Source organism: Oncorhynchus keta, chromosome 2 (genome assembly GCF_023373465.1).
Source record: "Oncorhynchus keta strain PuntledgeMale-10-30-2019 chromosome 2, Oket_V2, whole genome shotgun sequence".
In the NCBI taxonomy this organism is placed as follows: Eukaryota; Metazoa; Chordata; class Actinopteri; order Salmoniformes; family Salmonidae; genus Oncorhynchus; species Oncorhynchus keta.
The window spans coordinates 20791978-20804596 of record NC_068422.1 but is presented as its reverse complement, the minus strand read 5'-3'; the positions used below and the strand labels follow the sequence as shown (position 1 = coordinate 20804596).

Below are 12619 nucleotides of genomic sequence, written 5' to 3'. Positions count from 1 at the left end.
AGAAATAGTCTCCTGCCCCTATGGACCATTCTGGTTCACGCTACAGAAACAGGAGATAGTCTCCTGCCCCTATGGGCCATTCTGGTTCACTCTACAGAAACAGGAGATAGTCTCCTGCCCCTATGGGCCATTCTGGTTCACGCTACAGAAACAAGAAATTGTCTCCTGCCCCTATGGCCCATTCTGGTTCACGCTACAGAAACAAGAAATAGTCTCCTGCCCTATGGCCCATTCTGGTTCACGCTACAGAAACAAGAAATAGTCTCCTGCCCCTATGGGCCATTCTGGTTCATGCTACAGAAACAAGAAATAGTCTCCTGACCCTATGGGCTATTCTGGTTCACTCTACATGAACAAGAAATAGTCTCCTGCCCCTATGGGCCATTCTGGTTCACGCTACAGAAACAAGAAATAGTCTCCTGCCCCTATGGCCCATTCTGGTTCACGCTACAGAAACAAGAAATAGTCTCCTGCCCCTATGGGCCATTCTGGTTCACGCTACAGAAACAAGAAATAGTCTCCTGCCCTATGGCCCATTCTGGTTCACGCTACAGAAACAAGAAATAGTCTCCTGCCCCTATGGCCCATTCTGCTTCACGCTACAGAAACAGGAGACAGTCTCCTGCCCTATGGCCCATTCTGGTTCACACTACAGAAACAGGAGACAGTCTCCTGCCCTATGGCCCATTCTGGTTCACGCTACAGAAACAGGAGATAGTCTCCTGCCCTATGGCCCATTCTGGTTCACGCTACAGAAACAAGAAATAGTCTCCTGCCCTATGGCCCATTCTGGTTCACGCTACAGAAACAAGAAATAGTCTCCTGCCCCTATGGGCCATTCTGGTTCATGCTACAGAAACAAGAAATAGTCTCCTGCCCCTATGCCCATTCTGGTTCAAGCTACAGAAACAAGAAATAGTCTCCTGCCCCTATGGCCCATTCTGGTTCACGCTAAGGAAACAGGAAATAGTCTCCTGCCCCTATGGCCCATTCTGGTTCACTCTACAGAAACAGGAGATAGTCTCCTGCCCCTATGGCCCATTCTGGTTCACGCTACAGAAACAGGAGATTGTCTCCTGCCCTATGGCCCATTCTGGTTCACGCTACAGAAACAGGAGATAGTCTCCTGCCCCTATGGCCCATTCTGGTTCACGCTACAGAAACAGGAGACAGTCTCCTGCCCTATGGCCCATTCTGGTTCACGCTACAGAAACAGGAGATAGTCTCCTGCCCTATGGCCCATTCTGGTTCACGCTACAGAAACAGGAGATAGTCTCCTGCCCTATGGCCCATTCTGGTTCACGCTAAAGAAACATGAAATAGTCTCCTACCCCTATGCCCATTCTGGTTCAAGCTACAGAAACAAGAAATAGTCTCCTGCCCCTATGGCCCATTCTGGTTCACGCTACAGAAACAGGAGATAGTCTCCTGCCCCTATGGCCCATTCTGGTTCACGCTACAGAAACAGGGGATTGTCTCCTGCCCTATGGCCCATTCTGGTTCACTCTACAGAAACAGGAGATAGTCTCCTGCCCCTATGGCCCATTCTGGTTCACTCTCCAGAAACAGGGGATAGTCTCCTCCCCTATGGGCCATTCTGGTCCACTCTACAGAAACAGGAGACAGTCTCCTGCCCCGTGGGCCATTCTGGTTCACTCTACAGAAACAGGGGATAGTCTCCTGCCCTGTGGGCCATTCTGGTTCACTCTACAGAAACAGGGGATAGTCTCCTGCCCTGTGGGCCATTCTGGTTCACTCTACAGAAACAGGGGATAGTCTCCTGCCATGTGGGCCATTTTAATTCACTCTACAGAAACAGGGGATAGTCTCCTACCCTGTGGGCCATTCTGGCTCGGACACGGCTTACTTAGAACTTAACTGTGAAAGCTCCGAACTCAAAATAAAAAAACTCACCATCATATGAACACTTGACAGGCTGTAAAGTAAACACAACCTATGAATTCCTTTTAGAAGACCTTGCAATACACACGCACACACGCACACACATACATATACACACACACTCACACACATATTACATTCCTGCTACAGGATTGATGGGTAGTTTTGGACCAGGAAGCCTCCAATCATATTTCATATCTGGTGACACACCCATTATAATAGTGTGATGGATTGATATCACCAGTGGTGAGGTTGTGTCTTGCACCTCCCTATGGACTGCTGAAACTTACTAGTGTTGTGAAACATACAGAGCTCCAAAAGTATTGGGACGTTTTATTGTTTTTGTTGTTTTAGCTCTGTACTCCAGCACTTTGGATTTTAATTGATACAATGACTATGAGGTTAAAGTGCAGACTGTCATTGTTCATTTGAGTGTATTTTCATACATATCGGGAAAACGGTTTAGAAATTGCAGCACTTTATGTACATCATCCTCCCCATTTTAGACAAATCCACTTATATGTGTATTAAAGTCGTCAAAAGCTTAGTATTTGGTCCCGTATTCCAAGCACGCAATGACTACATCAAATGTGTTGGATGCATGTTCTGTTTGTTTTGCTTGTGTTTCAGATTATTTTGTGCCCAATATTATATTCTTATTTGGAATAAAATTTCTATGTATAAACACATCTACATTCATGTGGATGTTATCATGATTACAGATAATCATAAATTAATCATGAATAATGATGAGTGAGAAAGTTACAGGCCACAAATATCATACCCCCTCAAAATTGCGAACCTCCCCTGTTATTGTAAATGGTGAGAATTGAGCATATCTTGGGTGTATGATATTTGTGCGCCTGTAACTTTCTTACTCATCATTCAGGACTTCAGTAATCATGGTTGCATCAACATTAATATAGAAGTGTTTAGAAACATATTCTATTCTTATTTACAATAAAAATGTCTCCAAAATGACAAGTTTTCCTCATAGAAATGTTGTGTAAACGCCCTCCCATCCTCGCCAAGGTGTACGTCGGATTCAGTCTTTTATGATTATTACATGTCACTGTGTGCAACGTGACCAAATTATAATATTGATATCAACCTGGCCAGATTGTACGATAGGCTTCAGTTTTGTAATCACATTCTGCAATTGGCTTGCGAGGCTCCATCAACTGGGCGTATCAAGCATGGCGTCAAAAGAACAACAACAATCTGTTGCTATTTTGATGATTGACAGACACTGCTCCTCCAATCTCTGTGACTGCACACTACTCATTACCACATGGAAACACTAATGCTGAATAAAAGCCCCATAGCTCGAATGTGATACGGCCCTCCACCTAAATCCTTGGTATCACTCAATACAAGCATTGCCATTTTGATATGTTTATGTTATTTGTAATTAGACACAGCCCATTACTTGCACAAAGTTTTGGTTACATTTTTTATGCAAAAATCCTGGGGGTCCCTGCCGGCCGTGTTCCTATTGGTCAGTCACCGGGATCGGCTCATAACACAAACCACAGTATGTCTGACACTGTCAGAACTATGTCGGAGCCTACGACCGCACGTGGTACTTAATCGGCAGACCTAGACCCTGTCACATTGAACGAGCCAGATGTCTGACAATTATTTGCGACCTAAGAATTTGCCCACGAGGTGGAAATGTTGTCTGGGATGACAAAATCATGGCATAAGACTGATAAAATGGTGATATGCAACACCAAGTCAGTTGTACAACTGAATGCATTCAACTGAAATGTGTCTTCTGCATTTAACCCAACCCCTCTGAATCAGAGAGGTGCAGGGGGGCTGCCTTAATCAACCTCCACAGCACCCAGAGAACAGTGGATTAACTGCCAGAACAACAGATTTTCACCTTGGGGATTTGATCCAACAACCTTTCGGTTCCTGGCCCAACGCTCTAACCACTAGGCTGCCTGCCACCCAGCCTTATTGCATTTGTAACTTAACGTAAAATATCATACTGATGCAAATGTATATGTAAAATAACCATGTCCAGGGATTCCATTCTGAACATACAGCTCCCTTTGGGGTAAGAGCCCATTATTATTGACAATGGAGAACCAACAATGGCTGTCTTGCCTATCAGAGAGTTGATGGAGAGGGACACTGAAATGGGTTGCATCCCAAACCGCATCCTATTGTCTATGTAGGCAGTGCACTATATTTGACCACAGCCATATTTTGACCAGGGCTCATAAGGCTCTGGTCAAATTTAGTGCACTATGTAGGAAATAGGATGCCATTTGGGACACAGACATGGAGAGACAAAGACAGAGATTGACAGGGTGTGTGAATGTTTGTCTGGGGGGCGGGGGGATAAACTGATTTGCTTGGAGAGAAAGAAAAAGAGAGAGAAACTGATTTCTGATTTTCTGGGAGAGAGAGAGACATAAACTGATTTGCTGGGAGAGAGAGAGACTGGCTAAGACAAAGTCTTAGGGTGGCCCAATGGAGCCCAGCCTGGTGTGGTGTGTGTATTTATGTGAATAAGGCTGTGATAGTGATGCATGGTTATGGACCATCTGTACTGTGACTGAAGAGAGGATATATTTATGATTATGGGGAGAGAGAGATAGAAAGCTGTCCATTACAGTAACATAAAGCCCTATGGTAGAGTGCCACTCATCAGGGTTACACACACGCATGCGTAGGCCCACAAACACATACACACATACACAAACACCACTAGACACACACACACCAACAGACACACGCACACAAACACCAACACACACACAACAACAGACACGCGCACACACACACCAACACACACACACATACACCGACACACACACTCATTATAGTGTGAGAAAGGGAAACGGAGGGACAGCGAACAAATAACCCATGACGTGGCTACTGTGGCCTCTGAGGTGTGTGTGTGTGTGTGTGTGTGTGTGTGTGTGTGTGTGTGTGTGTGTGTGTGTGTGTGTGTGTGTGTGTGTGTGTGTGTGTGTGTGTGTGTGTGTGTGTGTGTGTGTGTGTGTGTGTGTGTGTGTGTGTGTGTGTGTGTCAGAAGATGGAGAGAGTGCACTTGGTGTGAAATGATTGGTGCACATAAAGAGCCCCATTCTGCTGACAATCGCAGAAAGACACTGAACCGAAGATGCGATCACACCTCCCTCTCCTCTTTCCCTCTATCCCTCCATCCCTCTACCTCTCCACTGTGCTGTCTTTTTATTGATTGTTAAATGACACAAGCAGCCTCTGCCATAGATCTAACAGCCTTTTGTGTGTGTGTGTGTGTGTGTGTGTGTGTGTGTGTGTGTGTGTGTGTGTGTGTGTGTGTGTGTGTGTGTGTGTGTGTGTGTGTGTGTGTGTGTGTGTGTGTGTGTGTGTGTGTGTGTGTGTGTGTGCTGTGAACACTCTATTGGACTCGTTGTCATCAGCTTAAAAATGTGAACAGTTTTATTATTTAGCTATATATAATATAACTACATAAATACATCTGATCATGAAAGCAAATTTTATTTAATAACAAACCTTTTTTTGACATGTTGGTGAAATTCTTTGTTCAAGCTCCGTTTTTGTCCGTGCATCAATACAAGCCGGCGAGGTAATTGTTTCACAGATCAGCAGTCTTTTTAACGCTACAAAATGATTAATGCTTTTTTTGTTTCTAGTAATTACTTTGATAACTTGCCAAATGCACAGTATTAACAGTTAACTTTATAAGCACCAAGTTATTCAGGTCTAATTCTGGAGTTTTGGCACCAATCTGTCACTATTATTAAAGGCATAACAGCAAAAATGACGTATACACAGAGGGGGGAAAAATGATATATACAGAAACAAATCATTTACATTTCCAAATTGAATAAAGTTGGAGCATAAGTCCGTGTCGGCAATGATGAAATTATTGTGTGTTTGTTCTATCTTCATTTTCTCTGTTTTTGGGGGAGGCTCACATGAACCATTTTCTGACTTTTACAAAGAACAACAATGTTTTCCCATTCTACATTGTACTCATATTCTAAAGTCACAGTAAACCCTCTCTTGCTGAATGTGGTACATTTCCCATTCCCCCTCTGCACATCTTAAAGCTAAACAATGATAGAACGTCTTTGTACAGACTAGCCCAGTTTTGTAGTTGAGAAGCCTGGTGAAATATGGTGCATTGCTATTGGTCTGTCAGCAGTATGGTACGTTGCTATTGGTCTGTCAAGTATATGGTGCATTGCAACCTGGAAAATTGGCCAATGTGACCAAGTGTTGATTATTGGAGCGAGAGGCGCCTACCTATTCATTATTCTGCTGGAGGAAATGCACTCCTAACATGTCAGGAACTTGTTTTCTGGCCTCAGAAATGTTAGCCAGCTATAAACTATTTGTTTGTTTGGCTAGAGTTATGCTTACACATTTGCAATCACTTTAGCTTTGCTTGCTAGCTTGCTGGCTACCTACAGAGGTTGGCTGGGTAGTTAGATACTGCCATCAAGTTGTTATTGTGTTATCATATTTGACCTAGTCCACTATTTCCATCGTTTTCAGAATGCATACTGGCATTTGAATATCGTTTAGGAAAATGGAATCTGGACACAGTGTGGACACATTTAAATGTAAACGTAGACACATGATGTGTTAAGAAATCTATGATCAGAACTCCTTGATCTGAATACAAAAACTGCATGAATTGTCAAGTCTAGATAAAGCCTAAGTAAGGTCTTGTGAAAACATTAGCTCAAATAATTAAAATTGAATGAGAATATAATCACTCAGGATGTCCCTTGGTGAAGGCTACGAGGGAAAATAACTGAATGCAACAACCATCCGTCACTAACAAAAACAGTCATGGGTGGTAAGTCTACAATTAGCTCAGAAGGGAAGGCACCCTGGGAAATATACAAATAAGACTTTACACTAAGCAGTGTTTCTTATAGTTTTTCCCACAAATATTTTTTATAAAACAATGATGTCGATGTTCACAAGAGCTCACAAGACACAGAGCTCTGTGCCTTTTTGCAAAACATGAAATATGTTTTCAATATACAGTTGCCTTCTCAAAACATAAATATGTGAATCAAAATGAATGGTCAAAATGGCTGCATTTTCACAGCCAGCACAATCCTGATCTTTTGACCAATCAGATCAGCTTTGATAAATATGTGTTGTGAAAAGCTCTGATGTAACACCTTGAGTTTGAAAACAAACTATTTTGGTTATATAATTAGAGCAGCGGTTCCCAAACTTTTTATAGTCCCGTACCCCTTCAAACATTCAACCTCCAGCTGCGTACCCCCTCTCAACACCAGGGTCAGCGTACTCTCAAATGTTGTTTTTTTGCCATCATTGTAAGCCTGCCACACACACACTATACGATACATTCATTAAACATAAGAATGAGTGTGAGTTTTTATCACAACCTGGCTCGTGGAAAGTGACAGAGCTCTTATAGGACCAGGGAATCTGTTACGAATTTTCCAGTCATTCTGTTACTGATTTGGTTACAGACTGACACGTTTTAATCACTTAATAAACCAAATTGTTATCAGTAAAAACACAAATGACCCTTTCTTGTTACTTCTGTGATCTTTCCTTATCCTTCATTCCTCCTCATGAGAGAGATAAATTAGAAAATATGTTAAAGATATGTGGGGTTTTGATAACAGAATGACAAAACACTAGGCACATGTTGGTTGAATGTAATTTCATTGAAAAAAAAAGTTGATTTTGCCCAGTGGGTAGGCATTATTTCTTCAACTTACAGAAGGAAAATCATTTCTGCAAAACTAAATATAAATGTAGATATTAGTTGGCAGGGGTCTTTACTTCAACATGATTGCGTTTTGATGTATTTCTAATAGTTTTAAAGATTTTTGCTCGTACTGTACAGTAGATGTTTTACAAGACCCCTTTTCTATCTGTTTCATCAGAAATCAAAGCCTTTGCTCATTCCACATTTTTAGGGTGGAACATGGTTGAACATTTAATATATGACTTAATTAAAAAAACATATATAGACTGTTTTCATTTAACACCAAATGTAATGTGCTAGAATGAACTTCACATGTTGATGCTCGTGGGGCTTTTTACATGGAAATGCCCAACACTTAACAGTGAACTCACTGGCAACATTTCTATGTATAGTTTTGAAAAAGGTGGTCTAAGATATGCAAGTCAGATACTAAGGCAATCAAATTATCAGAAGATCTGTAAATGTTTTTGAACATTTGATAATTGCTGTTCCGATATAGATATGTTTTAACACAGATCCAACTGCTTCTAAGCTATTGAGAAAAATTTAATTTTACAATGAAAAGTGTGGAACTGTCTAGACACTGGGGCAGTGTAAAATGTAACACTCTCGTGTGTTGTTTTGACACTGGATAATGTGCTGTGTTTAGATTTTTCAGCAATGTGGTGCGTAGCTATTGACCTGTCAGCATCACAACACATAGAGCCAGTGAGAAGAACAGCCAATAAGAACAGCCACCCACAAACCCAGTACCTGGTTCAAATCCAGGCTGCATCACATCCGGCTGTGATTGGGAGACCCATAGGGTGGCACACAATTGACCCAATGTCGTCTGAGTTTGGCCGGGATAGGCTGTCATTGTAAATAAGAATGTGTTCTTAACTGACTTGCCTAGTTAAATAAAGATTAAATAAAAAAATACTGTTCAGGTTTTAACTACTGATCTCTGATCAGCTATCCTTACATACATGACCGTGTGTTAATTACATATCCATTCTTGATTTATTTTTCATGGTGAAGTGTGTGAGTTCCCATTTTAGAGTTTCCTCCTAAGTCTAAAAGGTTGGTGTGTGTCGGGTCTAGACATGCTAATTGATTCAGGGTGAGGGGAAGCGTCCCTCTGACGGCCTGACAACAGTTTGATTGACAGATGTAATTAAAGTGGTGACAGTGATGTGATGTATTTAATTTAACATGACTTCTCTAACCCGAGCCTCGCTCACACTAAGCAAGCACGCACGCACGCAGGTATGCATGCGCCCACACACACACACACACACACACACACACACACACACACACACACACACACACACACACACACACACACACACACACACACACACACACACACACACACACACACACACACACACACACACACACACGTGCTGAGAGAAGGAGTAGCTGATTTATGAGGATTTTCCCTATGAGGGATCTTATAAACAAAGAAGTATTCATGAGCAAAGAAGCAGAGAGGGAGAGATAGAGAGAGAGGGAACGAGAGAGAAAGAAAGAGATAGTGAGCTCATAGGCTCCTGAGTTCTTTTGCAAAAAGATAGAATTAGAGTTGGATAAATGTTGATAAATTATAATTTTTTTGCAAGAAATTATACAGGTAGTGGAGAAGTAGTGGAGAAGGTGGAAAGTTTTAAGTTCCTCAGCGAACACATCACGGAGCAACTGAAATGGTCCACCCACACAGACAGCTTGGTGAAGAAGGGGCAACAGCGCATCTTCTTCCTCAGGACGCTGAAGAAATTTGTCTTGTCACCTAAAACACTCACAAACTTTTACAGATGCACAATTGAGAGCATCCTGGCGGGCTGTATCACCGCCTGGGGCAAACTACCTGCCCTCCAGGACACCTACATCACCCGATGTCACAGGAAGGACAAAAAGTTCAAGGACAACAACCACCCGAACCCCGCTACCATTCAGAAGGCGAGGTCAGTACAGGTGCATCAAAGCTGGGGCCGAGAGACTGAAAAAAAAGCTTCTGTCTCAAGGCCATCAGACTGTTAAACAGCCATCACTAACATTGAGTGGCTGCTGCCAACATAATGACTCAAATCTCTAGGCAATTAAAATACTTTTGGGATAGGGGGCAGCATTTTCACTTTTGGATGAATAGCGTGCTCAGAGTGAACTGCCTCCTACTCTGTCCCAGATGCTAATATATACATATTATTATTAGTATTGGATAGAAAACACTCTGAAGTTTCTAAAACTGTTTGAATGATGTCTGTGCTTATAACAGAACATATATGGCAGGCGAAAACCTGAGAACAATCCAACCAGGAAGTGGGAAATCTGAGGTTTGTAGTTTTTCAAAGATTGTCCTACCGAATGAATACAGTGTCTATGGATTCAAGTTGCACTTCCCACGGCTTCCACTAGATGTCAACCGTCTTTAGAAACATGTTTGAGGATTCTACTATAAAGGAGGGGCTCATGAGACCTGTTTGAGTCAGTTGTCTGGCAGAGTGCCTTGGTCTCATGACGCGCGGTCACGAGAGAGCTGGCTCTCGTTCCAGTGCTTTTCTTCAGACATAGGAATTCTCCGGTTGGAACCTTATTGATGATTTATGTTAAAAACATTTTAAAGCTTGATTCCATACATCGTTCGACTTGTTTCTACGACCTGTAATGGAACTTTTCGTGTTTTTGTCTGGACGAAGTGCTCGCGCCTCTTGAATGGATTACTGGGCTGAACACACTAACAACAAGTGGTTATTTGGACATAAATTATGGACTTTATGGAACGTATCAGTCATTTATTGTCGAACTGGGATTGCTGGGAGTGCCTTCTGATGAAGATCATCAAAGGTAAGTGAATATTTATAGTGTTATTTCCAACTTCTGTTGACTCCAACATGGTGGATATTTCTGGCTGGATTGGGCTCAGAGCGCCGTACTCAGATTATGCTTTTTCCGTGAAGTTGTTTTGAAAACTGACACAGCGGTTGCATTAAGGAGAAGTCTATCTTTAATTCTGTGAATAACACTTGTATCTTCTATCATTGTTTATTATGAGTATTTCTGCAAAATCATCGGATGTTTTGGAATCAAAACATTACTGCAAGTAACGTGCCAATGTAAACTGAGATTTTTGGATATAAATTTGCACATTATCGAACAAAACATACATGTATTGTGTAACATGATGTTCTATGAGTGTCATTTGATGATCATCAAAGGTTAGTGATTAATTTTATCTATATTTCTGCTTTTTGGGACTCCTATCTTTGGCTGGAAAAATGGCTGTGTTTTTTTGACTTGGCGGTGATCGAACATAATCATATGTTGTGCTTTCACTGTAAAGCATTTTTTAAATTGGACACAATGGGTAGATTAACAAGAAGATTATCTTTCATTTGGACTTTTTAATGTGTGAAAGTTAAATATTTTTTTAAAAAGAAATGAATTTCGCACGCTGCTTTTTCAACGGAAGGTTGTCGAGGGGTTCCGCTAGTGGAACTAGTCACTTTAAACAATGCAACTTTATATAATGTTTACATATCCTACATTACTCATCTCATATGTATATACTGTACTCTATACCATCTATTGCATCTTGCCTATGTCGTTCGGGCATCGCTCATCCATGTATTTATAGGTACATATTCTTATTAATTTCTTTACACTTGTGGGTATAAGGTAGTTGTTGTGAAATTGTTAGATTACCTGTTAGATATTACTGCACGGTCGGAAGTAGAAGCACAAGCATTTCGCTACACTCGCATGAACATCTGCTAACCATGTGTATGTGACCAACCTCAACATCAAAACCTTAAATCAAAATTCCATACCTAAAACCTTGATTTTGGACAAAAGGACCTGAATGGACTATTACTACCAAGGACTATCAAGAAAACACTTCTAACAAACCAAAACCTGCAGAAGAAACACAGCGGAACCTGGAAATACCATCCCATCATGAAACTGAGTGAGAGATGTTCAGTCTGAACCTACTTCTGAAGCCAAAAAGTAAAAGACAATAATCTTAAGGTAATTTTGTTTAAATAGCATCATAAATATAGCTACTAAGCTACCAAGCTGCTAGGACGGAACTGACCTTGCTGCAACTTCAATTAGCAATGAAGTGTGAAGTGAGAGGTGTGACAATTTTTGAGCCTATCAATGGCAGGAGAGTTTCACAGCCCCCCACCCAAATGCAGTACCCCATGGATATTAAAAATAACACTGCACAGAATTAGTACAAAACAAACTCCCTATATCAAGAGAAAGGATATTGGCCCAGGGTGAAAACTCAGAATACTATACAATAAGGAAATTGAAACAACTTTGCACAACCTTCAATGTTATGTCATAATTATGTACAATTCTGGCAAATTAATTACGGTCTTTGTTGAAGTGACACAATTTCACTAGTTAAATTGCCTGTTAACATTACATTTATTTTAACTTCTTCGATATAGGGGGCGCTCTTTACATTTTTGGATAAAAAAACGTTCCCGTTTAAACAAGATATTTTGACACGAAAAGATGCTCGACTATGCATATAATTGACAACTTTGGAAAGAAAACACACTGACGTTTCCAAAACTGCAAAGATATTATCTGTGAGTGCCACAGAACTGATGCTACAGGCGAAACCAAGATGAAATTTCAAACAGGAAATGCCCAGATTTTGAAGGTGCTGTGTTCCAATGTCTCCTTATATGGCTGTGAATGCGCCAGGAATGAGCCTACACTTTCTGTCGTTTACCCAAGGTGTCTGCAGCATTGTGACGTATTTGTAGGCATATCATTGGAAGATTGACCATAAGAGACTACATTTACCAGGTGCCCGCTTGGTGTCCTCCGTCGAAATTATTGCGTATTCTCCAGCTGCGTGTATTTTACCATTTGCTTCAAAGGAGAAACCCAACTGCCACGAATGATTTATCATCGAATAGATATGTGAAAAACACCTTGAGGATTGATTCTAAACAACGTTTGCCATGTTTTTGTCGATATTATGGA

The 12619-nt window shown here is 41.3% G+C and overlaps 1 protein-coding gene across 4 annotated transcripts in view; it reads right to left on the bottom strand.

The window, feature by feature from the left end:
* LOC118361047 (RNA binding protein fox-1 homolog 3-like) overlaps nucleotides 1–12619 on the bottom strand; it is an 886398-nt gene that overhangs the window by 494681 nt on the left and 379098 nt on the right. The gene's annotated exons all lie outside the window — the stretch shown is intronic.